Genomic DNA, 16,712 nt, shown 5'->3' on the forward strand with positions numbered 1-16,712 from the left:
CTGCCTATATGAGGACTGTGCAAAATAACTGCTTATTGAAAAGACTGCATCTAATTCTTAAGGTTGGGAAGAAAGCATTTTATTTCCTACCAAAAGTAAGCTACTAATCAACTGTTCTAGCTTATTAATGTTAAACAACCCCTTCCATTTTTATGTTTACATTCTATTCAATGGTATCACTTGAAGAATAATACATGCAACAGAGTACAGGTATTTTCGTAAGCCCTTTTGATTTTTTCTTTGGCTGTGTGAAACTATTATACCATTCCCATAGCTCACTGTTGTACAGTGGTCACATTCATTGATAAAAGATGTTAGTCTTACACTTGATGACTTCGCTTTTGATTTCTGTGCCTAAAAGCCAGATGTTACTATTTTCATACAGTCCTTAAATGATGGCAAAACACCATAATAATATCTTAGATGTGCAAAGACACAGCTACCCCTCTGCTGTAGAAAACAGGACAAGAGAACAGAAATCCAAATAAATTACAGAGATACTTTGAAAATATAAACCCTGTGACATTAGCTGCACTCCTTTAAAACATTCTTAAACACTCACCACCTAAAACACCTTTTGAGTTGTAAATTTCAACGTCTTCTGTCCACAGAAAACATAGGCCATTTGGCATGCTTAATGTATGCCTGAATTCTCATACCCACTCAGGATAAAAGTAAGGTCCAAACAGGTATAATTGGTTTCTCGTTCACTGTGTAGGAGGCAAGCAGGGTGTGGAGAGAGCTGCCTTCTGTCTGACCGAACCACTAGGCTTTCAAGCCCTATCAGCACCACAAAGCCAGGAGTACTGCTGCTGGTGACAGGCCTGTCTTGGAGGAAGGTGAACAAGTTCAGAGTGGTTTTCACAGTCCTCAGCTCAACATGCCTGTCACCGCAAGCACAATGCAGCTTGTTGGAAATTCACTGCTTTAGGCTGTATGTGGTGTCAAAAAGGCCTGCCTTAACAAGGTCTTCTGTTAGTATCTGCAGATTTTGGATAACAAGAGTCACAACAGAACACATAGTTCCCTCCTTAGAAAATGATGTTTGGAGCAAGGACATTTAGAATTGGCAATTCTTTAGACCCCGAATGCTTGTCCTTGCCTGACAGGCAGGAGCGACCAAGCAGAAAGCCTCGGCTCTCCCTGCTTTCAGTGGAGTAGTTCAAGCCCTCTCCTGAGAGACTGATTCAAGCATGGCAGGGCTTGCCCTTGGATTTAGACATCAGGGAATGCACTCATAAATAATAGATTCAAATGTTAATTAAAAAAATCTGCCACTGTCCCCAGCCATGCAGAAAGTGCACTTCGCCCACGACAAAGGAAATCCATCCATTTGCCATAAAGGCATATGGGGGCAATATATTTCATCTATCCTGCCTGCTCTTAGAGTCCAGCCACCTTAGCACCTCTCAGCACTACTGAAAAATATATGTGGAGAAATAGTCATAACAATGAAGTATTTTAATGTACCCCTGGGTCGGTAGGAGCATATACTTTATCTCAAATAATAGATAATGAAATAAACACTGTGGAATGACTGTGAGCAGGTGTTTCAGTCTTTTGTGCTGACTACAATGTGCCAAGCTATTCCTCTGAATACCAGGATGGCTCAGTGCTGGGAGGGCTGCCTCTTTTTTTAACCAAATAATGAACCCTTTTCTTGTTTTTTTTTAGCAATTATTAGAGAATATTATGTTAGGTCTGAAGATACATACACACACCAAAGAGTCTGAGAAAGCTTCATTTTATAACAGAATTTTCAATTTTCTTGAAAATAATTCATCTGTTAAAATCACAGCCAGAGTTTCCAGGTGGCTTATTCTTTTACAGCATAACTGAAAAAAATTGCATAGAAATATATACATATATATACATATAAAAGCTAAGCAGAAACAACCAATTTGCTTACTGTTTCATTTCCCTTGTTTTATTTCACTTTGTTTCTAGATTGAGAAAATCTGGGTTGATTGGGCTGAATTGAAGGAGTACAGTCAAAAAGCTGAGTGTACAGGGTTCTTCTGCTTAATGAGCTAGAAATGGCTGCTTAAAAAAAAAAAGGCAACTTGGTGTATTTTAAGTTCTTTATACGGAATAATTGCTTTACTCTATTTAAATTCAATTATCACATTTGCAGAACTTATTACGGTTTGGAAAGATAATTTTCCTGTGAGCCAGGCAGTGGTTTAAGGGTTAAATGAGTGAAATGCCTGTTAATGTGGTACAAGAACCAGAACTGCTCTTTGGCCTTGGTAGCACAGAGCATTGTCAAAGGATGAGATGTACTTGAGCCTCCTCTTAACAGGATGAATATGCTATTTCATGCTGCATGGTGTCTCCACTTCTCTTCCTCCATTTCAAAACAGAATTGAATACTGTCTGTCAGTGACAACTTCAGCTAGAAGAGCCTAACTTTTGGTACTAAATTTTAATCATGAACCTGTTAAAATGTGTGAACTTCCCCACATACCTACGCAGATTCATTCACACACAAACAAGATGTCTGTCTGCACAATGTGTACTGTGTGATGATTTACGTAATGGTGTAGCTGCAATTCTTGGCAACCACAGGGCTGCTGATAGCAGGCAGCATGTGTTCAGCATCTCTCCTCTGCCTGTTGGAAGCACATGCAAATTCAGCTTATTTGGCCAGTTCCCTAAAAGCCTTGGACACTATTTCACTGGTGCAACACAAAAAGCTCTCTTCCTGGAGTTTCTCTAGTGTATTTGTGTGGGTTATCCCCTACTACTGTTAACATAGCAAATACAAGCTCAGAACATGGGACAAGCCCTTCATGTCTTGCACCCTATAATAGAGTCAAGAGGGGTTTTGCTATTGTGAACACTTAGGGCAGAGGCTGTAAGAAGGTGTTATGCCATCAACTCCCAATGTGGACTGCATCCCAGAAAGCCTTTGTTACATCATGGGTTATAAAGGTCCTATACCATTGCCCAGAGTGATCAAAGGTGTCTTGATCCTGCTCCTGGAAAAGCTGCTAGCATAATGTCATGGTAGATAAGGGTAGCTCTGGAGAGGCTACAAGACCATACCAGCTGCTACCAGGATTTTTGGACTGCTTCAGACCATGAACAATTCTTCTGTATGTTAGCCATTTGCAGGAATACATGTTTAAAACAATAATTTTAGACAAAAAAAAACAAACAAAAAACCCAACACACAAGCAAACAACAAAAACAACAACAAAAAAAATCGTCACCTTTCTTATACATTTTAAAGATTTTTCTATTGAAGCTGTTGTGATTGTTTTCAGGTATTTTCCAAGAAATTAAGTGTCTTTTCTGAGAAGCTGAGGTAGAAGTAACCTGAAGCTGCCGTCATGCTGAAAGCTGTTTAGGGAGTCAGTGTATGCAGTCCACTACCTGTCAAACACTCACCTACCAACACTGCAGATAATAAGTGCAACCTTAAGGAGATGTCTCAGCAGAGACCTCCCTGCAAACATGTCTGGAGACAGAGCTACTCTTAAGACAGCAGTTTGGATGCAGACTGGCTAATGAATGTTGGAAAGCTTGTCTACAACTCTCTCAAGCTGAAAGTAAGCACTCATGTTTAAACTGCTGTCAGGACTGCACTTTAAAAAAGAGAAAAATATAACATAAAATAAAAAGTTGTAATTTGCATCAGTGTCTCAACAGAGAAAGGAAGGTCCCCATTCATTTCCTGATCCTCTGCATGGCACCAAGTGAAGGGCTCCTTCACTGGTGTCCCTGGCTGCAGATCTGCTGGCACCCAGCCCATCAGAAACAGTGCTATATCCAATTGCTGGAGTTACTACCTTGTTTTCCTTGTGCCTCTGTGAGAATCCTAAACAATCCATCAGTGCTAAAGCCTGAATATGCACAAGAATAACTCTCCCTCATTTAAGTGTCTATTGAAGGACACACGAAAAGCTGATTTACTAAAAATTCCTTTTTGAGTTCAGAGATTTCTCCTCTGTTGAAAACAAAACAGTCTGTATGTAGGGGGGGGAAGGGGGGGGGGAAGGGGGGGGAAGGGGGGGGAATAATCCCAGAAGACAAATGATTTATGGAAAGTTTTATGTAAAACCATACTAAGTACAATATGTATCATCTTCATACTGTAATTCTGAATGCACAGACCAAAGGTGGAACATTTGGAGTATGTCTTTCACTCAGTATCAGGACTAAAAATAAAGGTAAAGGACAGAAGTCTAACATGGTAGAGCAGAAAAAGTCCAAATCAAAAAGCAAGACTCTAGGCCCCAAGAGCAGCAGCAATTACTTGGATTTGTATGAAAAGGCATTTTTATTTTTAATCAGAAATAAAATCAGTGAAGCACCAATACTTCAGAAAGATGAAAGGAAATAATGTTAATGTGTTGAATAGAGGACTGCTGGGTCAGATAGCCTGTAGGGAGACTGATTGGCTATCCGTGACTAAACAAACAGCTGGAATAACAAAACTTAGAAACAAAATTGGCAAACAAGCAGAGACTAATCATGTTGTATTGAATGACAGTCCGAGAAGTGTAAAAATATCTTCATCCTGAGTAAGCAAAGTAAGCAGATACTGCTCAGATTATTTCTAAAAGCAAACAAGCGGAGAAGACCAAACGGACACTGAAATTGAGAGAATCACTTCTCTGTTCACCTGATAGTGTCAGAGTCCACAATTGAGCTTCTCTCACCTAAAAAATTACCTGCCCTTGAAATAACCCCATGGGGACAATGTTAACTAATATTCTGGAACACTGTGACATAATTAGTTTTTAGTGTGTGTGTATGTTAGTGAAGAGGTAAAGGTATCTGTCTAGCAATGCTTACTGCCTTCACTGGCAACTCCAGTGTTTCCCACTCCATACAAGTTGGCACTTTATTTCCACCCTTCCAGCTTTAGATGTGGATACAGCCTAAGACACCAAAACTAGATTGGTATCTGCTGTGCAAGTAAGCAGAGCAGTGGAGTCTATACAGAGGTAGCAGTTGTCTGCATTATATTCATAGAATCATAGAATCATAGAATAGTTAGGGTTGGAAAGGACCTTAAGATCATCAAGTTCCAACCCCCCTGCCATGGGCAGGGACACCTCACATTAAACCATATCACTCAAGGCCTTGTCCAACCTGGTCTTGAATACTGCCAGGGATGGAGCATTCACAACTTCCTTGGGAAACCTATTCCAGTGACTCACCACCCTCACAGGAAAGAATTTCCTCCTTATAGCCAATCTAAACTTTCCCTGTTTAAGTTTTAACCCATTACCCCTTGTCCTATCACTACAGTCCCTAATGAAGAGTCCCTCCCCAGCATCCCTATAGGCTCCCTTCAGATACTGGAAGGCTGCTATGAGGTCTCCATGCAGCCTTCTCTTCTCCAGGCTGAACAGCCCCAACTTTCTCAGTCTATCTTCATACAGGAGGTGCTCCAGTCCCCTGATCATCCTCATGGCCCTCCTCTGGACTTGTTCCAACAGTTCCATGTCCTTTTTATGTTGAGGACACCAGAACTGCACACAGTACTCCCAAGTGAGGTCTCACGAGAGCAGAGTAGAGGGGCAGGATCACCTCCTTCAACCTGCTGGTCACGCTCCTTTTGACGCAGCCCAGGATACCGTTGGCTTTCTGGGCTGTGAGTGCACACTGAAGCCAGCTCATGTTCATTTTCTCACCAACCAACACCCCCAAGTCCTTCTCTGCAGGGCTGCTCTGAATCTCTTCTCTGCCCAACCTGTAGCTGTGCCTGGGATTGCTCCCACCCAGGTGTAGGACCTTGCACTTGGCATGGTTAAACTTCATGAGGCTGGCATCAGCCCACCTCACAAGCGCGTCAAGGTCCCTCTGGATGGCATTCCTTCCCTCCAGGGTATCAACCGAACCACACAGCTTGGTGTCATCAGCAAACTTGCTGAGGGCGCACTCAATCCCACTTTCCATGTCAGCAACAAAGATGTTAAACAAGACCGGTCCTAACACTGATCCCTGATGGACGCCACTCGTTACTGGCTATATTTGGGCCATACTTCCACAATGGAACACGTGCAAGTGCAAAAAGCACTATATATCTGCTTTAAGATGCTGGAGACCAAAAGGTAAAGAGGGTTAAGATTAGCTTCTTTTACAGAAAGCCTCAATTGTCATAAAATTCATCAAAATATTGATACCCCTGCATGGCAGAAGCACATTTCTTCTTCCACTTTTCATCATGCTACGCAATGCTGATTTTTTTCTATTCTTCTGCACTGCAGTGCACTTTGTAAGTACACAACTTCTCAAGTATAGATTGATACCATACCTGAAAAGGATAAAGTTACTGCACCACCAGTACAGAGTATGAAATTAAAGACATGCAATAAATTCCAAGGGGAAAGCAGCACTGGAACCCAGGAAATGGGACTTACATAGGAATGTTTCCAAGGAAAGCTCTCTTAGGCTTCACTAAATCTTGACAATGTGTATCTATTTAAACCACAGTTTTTGCTTAAATTCACTGCAGTATAGAACTCAAGGCTGCACTGAAAGGGAAAACTATTGGATATGTATGACTTTACTTGCCATTCAGTGTGGGAAATAATTTTTAACACAACCAGAGTTGGTCTATTTGCCTAGTATATATCTTTAAAAATAATAAATAAAAATCTTTAACCTCTGCAAAATTATTTTTATATGTATTATTTATCAGAGCTCCCACACTCCAACTACAAATCTGTGTTTACCTGACAAATACATACACCACCACAAGAAAAGATCCAAATCTTAACAACAGTCACTATTTTTCAGCATATTGACAACAACTGTCAATAATCCTACAGCCCAAAGTGTTAAGTTACAGGCTTACCAATGTCACCATTCACCTTCTAGTTTTTCTGTATTCATTCCCTGGGGTAGCAAGCCTCAACTATCACCTGTCTGGGAAGAGAATTTCACAGTCCTGTTCTGTAGGTGGTTTTTTACTCATCTGACTTCAACTGTATGAAAGCTGTAGTCAGGGTACCAAGTAGTAATATTTTTCAGTAGAGAAAAATAAAGGATATAGAGGATGACAGGTCATGTCTATCTTAGACTTGGTACCATTGTACTGCATGAATTACTCATGAGATGCTAATCTTTTTGCATAGCAGGAGTCCAGATGACAGTTTAGACTGGGTGACTAGTTTTTACAACTGCTAAAATTAATTAAGACAAATTCCACCCTAGGATGAGACTTACCGTGTAATTTCCAGTACATCAACCACGTTTACGTGCCAGCTCTGGCATAATTCTGATGCCTGAAGTTCTTACTCTCAGGGTTACCCATGAGACGTTCAAGGAAAAAACAGCCTTCTTAAAAATAAATGCTATTTATTTTAGCTGTAAATATTTGCCTAATAGAAAGTAATGTGCACATAATCAGAAAACTGTTGACATGTATTTCTGTCATGTAACTTCAAATGAAATTCAGGCAGACCTAATTTCTTCAGCCACCACAAGTGAAGACTAGTGTCTTTCAGGTGCCGTGGACCATGAATGCTTCTCCACTTCAGTCCCTCTCTCCCACGTCTCTTTTAATCCTGCTAGTTATTTCTGTTACTCTACATTCACATTTCATTTCTTGTCCTTGTAGTTTGCTGGAGAGAGAGCCAAAAATGTAAGAGCCCCATAAATAACAATTAGGTGCATGGCTTTGAGTTAGCTGCTTGATGCATTCTTTCTCTTCTTTCTTCCTGGACAGATTTTTTACAAGTTAAACAAATGCTACTATACAGTATACAGAGAATACCAAAGATACACAACATACCAGTACATGAATAATCAAGCAATGTAGAGTATTCAAAATCCATCACGGGGTAGTTCCAAATCCGTCACTGAAACCAGCAAATTCCAGGGTTGGTGAGACCCTGTGGTTTTCACCCCAGCAGCAGCTGACTGCCTGCCAGCTGCCTGCTGAATCCATACAAGATACCCCTTTCAGCAGTCAGTTTCTTCTGTAAACTCCTTTTCCTGTTTCTAGTAGCCATTATATGATATTTAAAGGCTACTGAGTTTATAGTGGTCCCTGAATTTAAAGTGAAAATGTTATCTTCTTTTATAAGAATCTATAAGAACTTTGTGTTTGATGCAAATGATCAGTTGAGACTAGTAAACAAATATACAAAGTAAACTATAGCCCCTTCAACTTCCCACTGCAGAAACCAATCTTGTTCTCATAAAAGCCAAAACCTTCATTAAAAAGAAAATCTGCTCTGAGCTTTTCCTGAGCAAGAAAACCAAAATGCAGTCATAGCTTTATGGTAAAACATTTAATAGAATTGTCTGAGTGAACTACATGCTTTCTAGTACAGTGACAGTAAAAATAACCTCAGAATTTATGCATAGAAATAGTGACTACAGATTTCTGTGTTTTGTGATTTTATTTTTTTAATAAATTAATGTTTGCAATTATTGCAAGAAGATTTAGGTTTGCAGATACACCAGAACATTTTAATATTATATTTCACACAGTGAACACATTTACCAAATGTACACAAATACGCAAAGCCTGCTTATAACACACTGCTGTTATCACTCAGATTTTTAAAAGAGCACACTCAGCTTCGTAGAGGGCTCACACCCATTTCGAAGGACACAACCTCATTCTTACACAGTACACTGTGATTTTAAAGTCAATTTGGATTTTAATCTTCTACCTTTGATCCAGCACTACAGTGAAGTGAAACCATGAACTTAAGACTTCACAAATTTGGGGAAAATTCTGGTGAGGTCTCGCATTCTGTGACATGAATGCCTGAAATTGTTGTTTTTAAATTATAGAATTGTAGAATCATAGAATAGTTAGGGTTGGAAAGGACCTTAAGATCACCAAGTTCCAACCCCCCTGCCATGGGCAGGGACACCTCACACTAAATCATGTCACCCAAGGCTCTGTCCAACCTGGCCTTGAACACCACCAGGGATGGAGCATTCACAACTTCCTTGGGAAACCTATTCCAGTGACTCACCACCCTTACAGCAGAGAACTTCCTCCTTATATCTAACCTAAATATCCTGTTTAAATTTGAACCCATTATTCCTTGTTCTACCACTACAGTCCCCGAAGAAGAGTCCCTCCCCAGCATTCTTACAGGCACCCTTCAGATACTGGAAGGCTGCTATGAGGTCTCCATGCAGCCTTCTCTTCTCCAGGCTGAACAGCCCCAATTTTCTCAGCCTATCTTCATATGGGAGGTGCTCCAGTCCCCTGATCATCCTCATGGCCCTTCTCTGGACTTGTTCCAACAGTTCCATGTCCTTTTTACGTTGAGGACACCAGAACTGCACACAATACTCCCAAGTGAGGTCTCATGAGAGCAGAGTAGAGGGGCAGGATCACCTCCTTTGACCCGCTAGTCACGCTCCTTTTGATGCAGCCCAGGATACAGTTGGCTTTCTGGGCTGTGAGCGTACACTGAACCCAGCTCATGTTCAGTTTCTTATCAACCAGCACCTCCAAGTCCTTCTCCACAGGGCTGCTCTGAATCTCTTCTCTGCCCAACCTGTAGCTGTGCCTGGGATTGCTCCCACCCAGGTGTAGGACCTTGCACTTGGCATGGTTAAACTTCATAAGGTTGGCATCGGCCCACCTCACAAGCATGTCAAGGTCCCTCTGGATGGCATTCCTTCCCTCCAGCCTATCAACCAAACTACACAGCCTGGTGTCATCGGCAAACTTGCTGAGGGTGCACTCAATCCCACTGTCCATGTCATCAACAAGGATGTAGAACAAGACTGGTCCCAACACCGATCCCTGAGGGACACCACTCGTTACTGGTCTCCAGGTGGACATTGAGCTATTGACCACAACTCCTTGCATGCAGCCACCCAGCCAGTTCTTTATCCACCGAGTGGTCCATCCATCAAATTGATGTCTCTCCAATTTAGAGACAAGGATGTCATGCGGGACAGTGTCGAATGCTTGGCAATTCTCTGCCCTCCTCTACATGTTTCTTCATGGACTATTGTCCTTAAGATTAAGGAAGCAAGCTTGCAGGTATCATATGTACTGCAGAAATTCATGTTGCCTGTACTGAATGTTATGGTTTCTAAGTGGTTTCTAAGTATCCAGCTATGGTCCAAGCACATATAAAACACCATAACTATTACTGTTAGTGTTGAATTGTATTATTATGTATCTATCATAAGGTCCCTGCGCAAAGCCTTCTCCTTACAGACTCGTTTAAGCAACGGTTGTGGTACTGATAAGCACAACTTACCTCAAAATCACATTTGTCAGGAACTGAGAAGAGAACCAGCCCCCAAAATCCATAATGGCTCTATGGATTTGCAGAAACTTGGCCATGTAGAATTATCTGCTGCATGTCACACAAACTGTGATAAGATTTTATCAGTCAAACAACATTTGTTTGTTTACCCTTCTCAGATACAGTTATAAATTGCACCTCAACAGTTCCACCAGTGGCACATCAATACTTTCTGATAGCTACTGTCCTACTCCTCTATGAGGAGATCTACAATTACAAAGCTTCTATCAAGAAACAGCACACAATACACACTTTCAGGTAGCAAAATTAAACACTCCAGATCCGCCTGGCTCAAACCCAGACAACTGCAGCTTTGACTGTGACAAGAAACCATCTATTATATATGCTGTGAACCAGTCAGTCCAGTTTTTAATGATCCAAATTGCACATCAGCTCTGACATCTATCTTGAAATTAGAAACCTCTTGGAAGTCTAACCAAAACTGTTGTAGGTATTTCAAAATGTCTTGTAAAGATACCTGCGTGAATACACATCTAGTAAATACTTAATGAGTTAACTGGGATACAGGAATGAAACACTACAGTGCTTCTTTAATGTCTTTCTTCTAGGCAAGAATACCCCTAACTCCCATTCAATTGTATCTTTCTAGTTATTCATATTCAAAATCATCCATTCCTGTCACAAAGCCCATCTTATAATGTAAATGCTGAAATATATGTTATTGCATTTTTGACAGGGAAATACCCACTGCAGTTGCTGAAGGAAACAATCAGGCAGATTCAAAGATCATTTAATGGCAGTAAAAAGTAGTTACTGCTCCAGTATTATTGCTTCTCACCTTAGTTCACATGACTTTTATGACCTTTCTGTCTAAGCTTTTCAACATGGATATTAAAATACTTGGAAACCATCCTTGTTATTCATTTGACTTACCCTGCCCAGAGATTAAAGGGATATTTTTCTTTAGCTGAATTCCATTCAGCTTTTCTCAGTCCCTTTTCATTTTCAACCCATCCTTTGTTATTATCAATTTATTGAGCGAGATCTGCATCAACCTTTGAAAATGCACAAGTTCTAAAGTGATATGCTGAATTCACCTCAGATCAAGGGGAACAGTGTCATTCAGCATATAAAAAATAGGTTAAAACTAATGCTTTATGCTCCCAATATGCTGGGAGTTGGGCTGGGATGTTTAAGACCTAATCTGTAAAACAACTCGGCACACATTACATTGGTCATGCCATATCAGTCACAAAGACCTGCAGGAGTCTGAAGCTAGGATATAAAGATAGAACAGTCATCATTTTCAATAAACTTATTACTTTTCTAATTTGCAACATGTCAGAATAATCCTATTTTGTAAACTGAAACTGGAGATTAAGAATTTGGGATAACTATATACTGTGGAAGTCCTTCCTATTACAGGTGCTTGGGGAGATAACTAATTAACCAGACTCACACCCACACAGTAATCTAGGAAGGTGTAATGGTAGGGACAGCACTTTCCAAGAAACAGGGAAGGCAGGTTGTGGCTCCCCCCCCTTTCAATAGTTTCTCCTTAAATTCCAATAACAGTTCCTTAGCAATTTTATCTGCTGCAGCTGGCTAGGAGAAGCAATAAATCAGTGGCTCTTATTGCTGTCTTTGCCATACATCCTCCATACATCTTCTTTTGCAGTGAAAGGCTCTCGGGAAGTTGCCAGAACTTTGTACTCTTGGTATTCAGAGACAGAAATGTTTGCCATTATGAAGGAGTCACTATACTGACTTGGGTTTACCTTTACATTTGCATAGCCTCACATACAACAATAACCATATAGTAGGTTCCTGGTTCAGGATGAAGATGTGCTACTCATTTCTATGTTCCCCAAAAGAAACTCTACCTTTTCTCCAACAGGGTATCTCAGAAAATCACCTTCTCAGATAATTAATGGTTGATATATCTATAATCAGTCCTCAAGTTCAAAAAATTACTAAAGAAACTTTTTAAAAAGCCCTATATAACATTTTTTAAAAAAGTTTTTTTCCTTCTGTGTTTAAGATGGATACTTGTATTCCTTCTTCATTCACAATATTAGGGAATGGCATGCTGAGATGCCATGGAATCTGGGAACTGAATTATTAATCTATAAGCAGGAGCAAAATGCTGAAGAAAGAAGCTGACAGTTCCTGTAGGTAAGCTAGAATAAAATGTATTCCCACAGAAAAAATCCTAGCAAAAAAAGGATCACATTCCAGCACATGCACCAGTACAACTTCCAGCACAGAAGTGCAAGCTACAGCTGGGAATGTTTGATGTCCTCCACAGTTTCCAGCCACAATTCAAAACTTTATTCCATTGACTACAAGAGGTGGGGGGTTTTTTTCTTCACTGTTATCTGACATTTTTCCTGCAGCTGTCACCAACTGACAGATATAATGCTTTACTAGGATGATGTATCCTCACTTAACTGTACTATTAAGAATGTATTTCAAAACAGTAAGAGCCTGTATATTTTAGCTTTAAGGAATAAATTTGTCACCTTGCAAGAGCTTCCTCACAGTGATGGATGTTTATTTTGTTATCGGTCACTCCAGGGTGTCATATGCTTTTGTACAAATGTTTGAAACCAACCTAGGCATTACCTAATGATCAATATTCCCTGAACTAATAAATATTTGCTTTTTGTTCTTTCAGTGCAGCAGCAGATATACTGCAGCCTGTTTTAACCTCTTGTAACATTCACTCTACAAATTATGAACTCTTAATTTCAGCTCCTGAATTTATTTAGAAAACCCCAACCCTACCCAAACCAAACCAAAAACCAAATCTCTTAAAATATTCAAGTACATATTGTGAGTGTATCTCTTAGTTTTCATTTGACAGATTGTGATACTTTGCATAATGGATACAGTGGATACTTTGAATTCTGCTTTACTTTTTTTTACAAGGGTGGCAGTCCTGTGACTCCACAAAGGGATGCCTTCTTTGTACCTTAGTAGCACATGAGTAGTACACGAGCAAGAACCACTATCAGACCAGTTAAACATTATGCATGCAGTAAGAAACTTAGAAACTTCTTCACCAAGGTGCCTGCAGGTGCAGAACAGAAACATTGTTTCTCTCCTGTTCCAGGTTCCCATCTGCCAGATCCATCTGGACCCTGATCCATCATGCACTGATTATCTGCATCTGGTACATGAGAACAGAATTGGAACAAATGTGAACTACTAAACTGCAGCTAACGAAAGTGACAAGTGAGCCACTACAATTAAAGGATCATACACGCTGGACTAACACACTGGTCCTATCTATTGACCCATCCATCCATCCATATATGGGGTCACATGGAGAGACAGGGTTGAGTGTTTTTTTTGCACAGTGAAATACTGAACAAAATTTTTATTAATAGTAGTAGTTTAAACAATACTTTAAGTTGGCATAAACCGGTACTGTTGCCAAAAAGTGCAAGTCTGCCCTCTTCCTGCCCGTTTTCTTGTTCCTGTCCTGGTGTTATCCCCTTGAGCTACACAAGTATTTGTGAAGTTGCCTGATGAACCAGGATATGGAATACACCCAGATTAAAAATCCTCTGTTTCTTGTCAGATTAATTTCAACCTAATTAAATTCTGAATATAATTCAGACATAATTCATCACATGACAATGTAAATGCTTATACTGACCAAGGAAGCAAGAAACATATAAGCAGGAGCAGGAAGAAGGACTGCTTCTTTTAGTGGCAGTTCTATCTTATTCTAGTTTAAAGTGATCACAATCTAACTACTACTGTGCTGTTTCAAAGCTCATCAAGATGATTTATGAAGACAGTGCAACCATGAGCAGTAGACCAGCTCTTCTCATCACCCTGACCACATTTCCCCATATCCTTTCTTGGGTAAGAGTTACTGAATATGCAGACAAGTCTGATCAATTCACTGATCGCACTGAAAACTTTCTTATGAGGCTGATCTTTGGCTGGACTACTGGGCCGAACTGACTGACTGCCAGTTGCACAACCGCACCAACACAAGAAACGAGGTGAGAGCCACAACAACCCCATGCAACGCTACAGGCTTGGGGAAGAGTGGTTGGAAAAATGCTTAGCAGAAAAGGACCTGGCCATGCTGATTGACAGACACTGAACATGAGGCATCAGTGTGTCCAGGCAGCCAAGAAGGCCAATAGCACCCTTGCTTGTAGCAGAAATAGTGTGGCCAGCAGCACTAGGGAAGTGATTGTCCCCCTGTACTCACTACTGGTGAGGCTGCATGTCGAATACCGTGTTCAGTTCTGGGACCCTCACTACAAGAAACATTCTGAGTTGCCGGAGTGTATCCAGAGAAGGGCAGTGAAGCTGGTGAAGAGTCTGGAGAAGTCCTATAACAAGCGGCTGAGGCAACTGGGGTTGGTCAGCTTGTAGAAAAGGAGGCTGAGGTGAGACCTTTTTGCTCTCTGCACCTACCTGAAAGGTAGGGGTTGGTCTGTCCTAAAAAATAACAAGCGACTGGATGAGAGCAATGGCCTCAACTTGTTCCAGGGGAGGTTTAGAATGGGTATTAGGAAAAAGTTCTTCATCTTCACTTGCCCTATCTGTCAGGCCTGGCATTCACCTATAGCTTTACCAGAATTCACCATGCCATGTTATTCCTTAAAAAGCCCAGATATAGTTACCTGTAAAGCAACAAATCATTTTGGCACAGATCATTTTTCATCTGGGAAACTGATTAAAACAATACTGAGCAGCATTAGCTGCCTCTTTACCTGGGATCCCTTTACCTGTATGGATTCAGCTACAACCATAGCATTGCAGGCAAACAGAGGTGCTCAAATACGCTAGTCAGTCAAGAACACAAGGCTGCTTGCAAGGCCCTAGCATGGTGGCATGACAACCTGGTACAACTCTCTCAAATTCTCCGTGAGGAAGGGATCAGGCTTAACTTTGGAAGGCTGTTGTCCCAACTGATGCAGAAGGAACAAAGGAACAGAGAACAGACAGGAGAAGTTAACTGGGGATAACCTCCTTCCCATGCATTGGCTCTCCGTTCTCTGAGCTCAGAGAAGGCCCCTGGTTTCCACAATCATCTCTGCTTTCTGCACACTGATGCTACAGCCTTGTCCCACTCTGCCTGAAATTCAGTATATTTCCAGATTATTTTTAATTAATATTTTATTCTATCAAGTAGTTTTTTTTCTGTAAGGGACCTGGCTTCAGTTAGTGCCACATACTACTTTAAAATAATGTTATATCACCACTGAAAGCAAAACTTGCCCTATTATGTTTTTGCTGCTGAACAGTTAAGCAGGGCCCACTTCACTGCTTTTCTTAGACCTGACCAAAGCATAAGGAAATTACCCCTTAGCACTCTGGGAAGGAAAAAAGCCAAAGAAAGCAAGTGAAGACAAAAAGTATCGATTTTACAAAAGAAAATAATAAAATCTTAATTTACCAACACAGAAGTCACTGTTTAGTTGTAAATGAAGGTGCAAATTTGTTTGGTGTTTTTTGTTTTTTTTTTAAATACTTTGTACTCCTAATGCATATACAATGGAGAAGTGTAGGATGACTGTGTCCCAAAGGCAGAGGATGGCAGCGATGGGATGATGGAACCACGAGAACTCACGGGTGAAGCGTCCCTCCAGCGCCCGAGAGCGACGGGCAGCAATGATGAGGACAGACGGCTCCAGAAGCACTGGACGCGTTGTTCCCACACGGCGAAGGCTGGGCCCCACCGGAATGCGAGGTGAGGGGCTGAGGGAGCGCCCACGAGAAGGGGCGCAGGGAGCCTGGTTGCGTCCTGCACTCTAACGCGCTCCTTCCTCCCTCGGCACTCTCATTACGAGAGCTGCTCTCCTCTCACTCCTTCCGTCAGGGGGAACCCCGGGGGCTTTCCCGTCAGGGGAGACCGCAGCCAGGGGAGAGACAGCAGATCCTCTGCGAGAAAGCCTCTTGCCCTACCCCTGGCAGGGCCCCCCCTTCAGGGGCAGGTGACACTTCCCAGGGGAACCTTCTTCCTCCTCCCCCTCCTAGCCCTAGTGGCCCGGAAGGGAAGCCCTTCTTCTCCTCCTCCAAGCCGTTTCCAGGTAGCAGCAGCCATCTCCGTACCTCCCTCTCCACCGCCTCTCGCGGGTCTACTCCACCTGTAGCGCTCCCGCGGGGCGGGCAGAAGGCGAGCGCTCCCCAGCTTGCCCGCTTCCCTCCGCCCGCCCGCCCGGCTGGGGTACAGCCGCTTCCTCTCTCTCCGCAGCCGCGCGGCTGCGGCCCTGACGTCGTTTCCTTCCAACATGGCGAGGGCAGGTTGTTGCTGCTGCTGCTGCCGCCGCCGCCGCTGCTGCCAGTGCTAATGGAGGCGGGTGCGGGCCTGGGGCGGCTCAGGGACTGAGCGCGTCGCGGGCGCCGTCCGCGATAGCACGCAGCGGGGGGGAGGAGAAGAAGAAGGCTTCGTCCTCCCTCAGCCGCGGGGGTTGCCTGTCGCTGCCGCCCGGGCCCACCCCAGCCGTCCCCCGGGGAGAGCCGCGG

Source organism: Pezoporus occidentalis, unplaced genomic scaffold (genome assembly GCF_034315485.1).
Source record: "Pezoporus occidentalis ecotype Australia unplaced genomic scaffold, CSIRO_AGI_Poc_V1 ctg4, whole genome shotgun sequence".
NCBI classification, from domain to species: domain Eukaryota; kingdom Metazoa; phylum Chordata; class Aves; order Psittaciformes; family Psittacidae; genus Pezoporus; species Pezoporus occidentalis.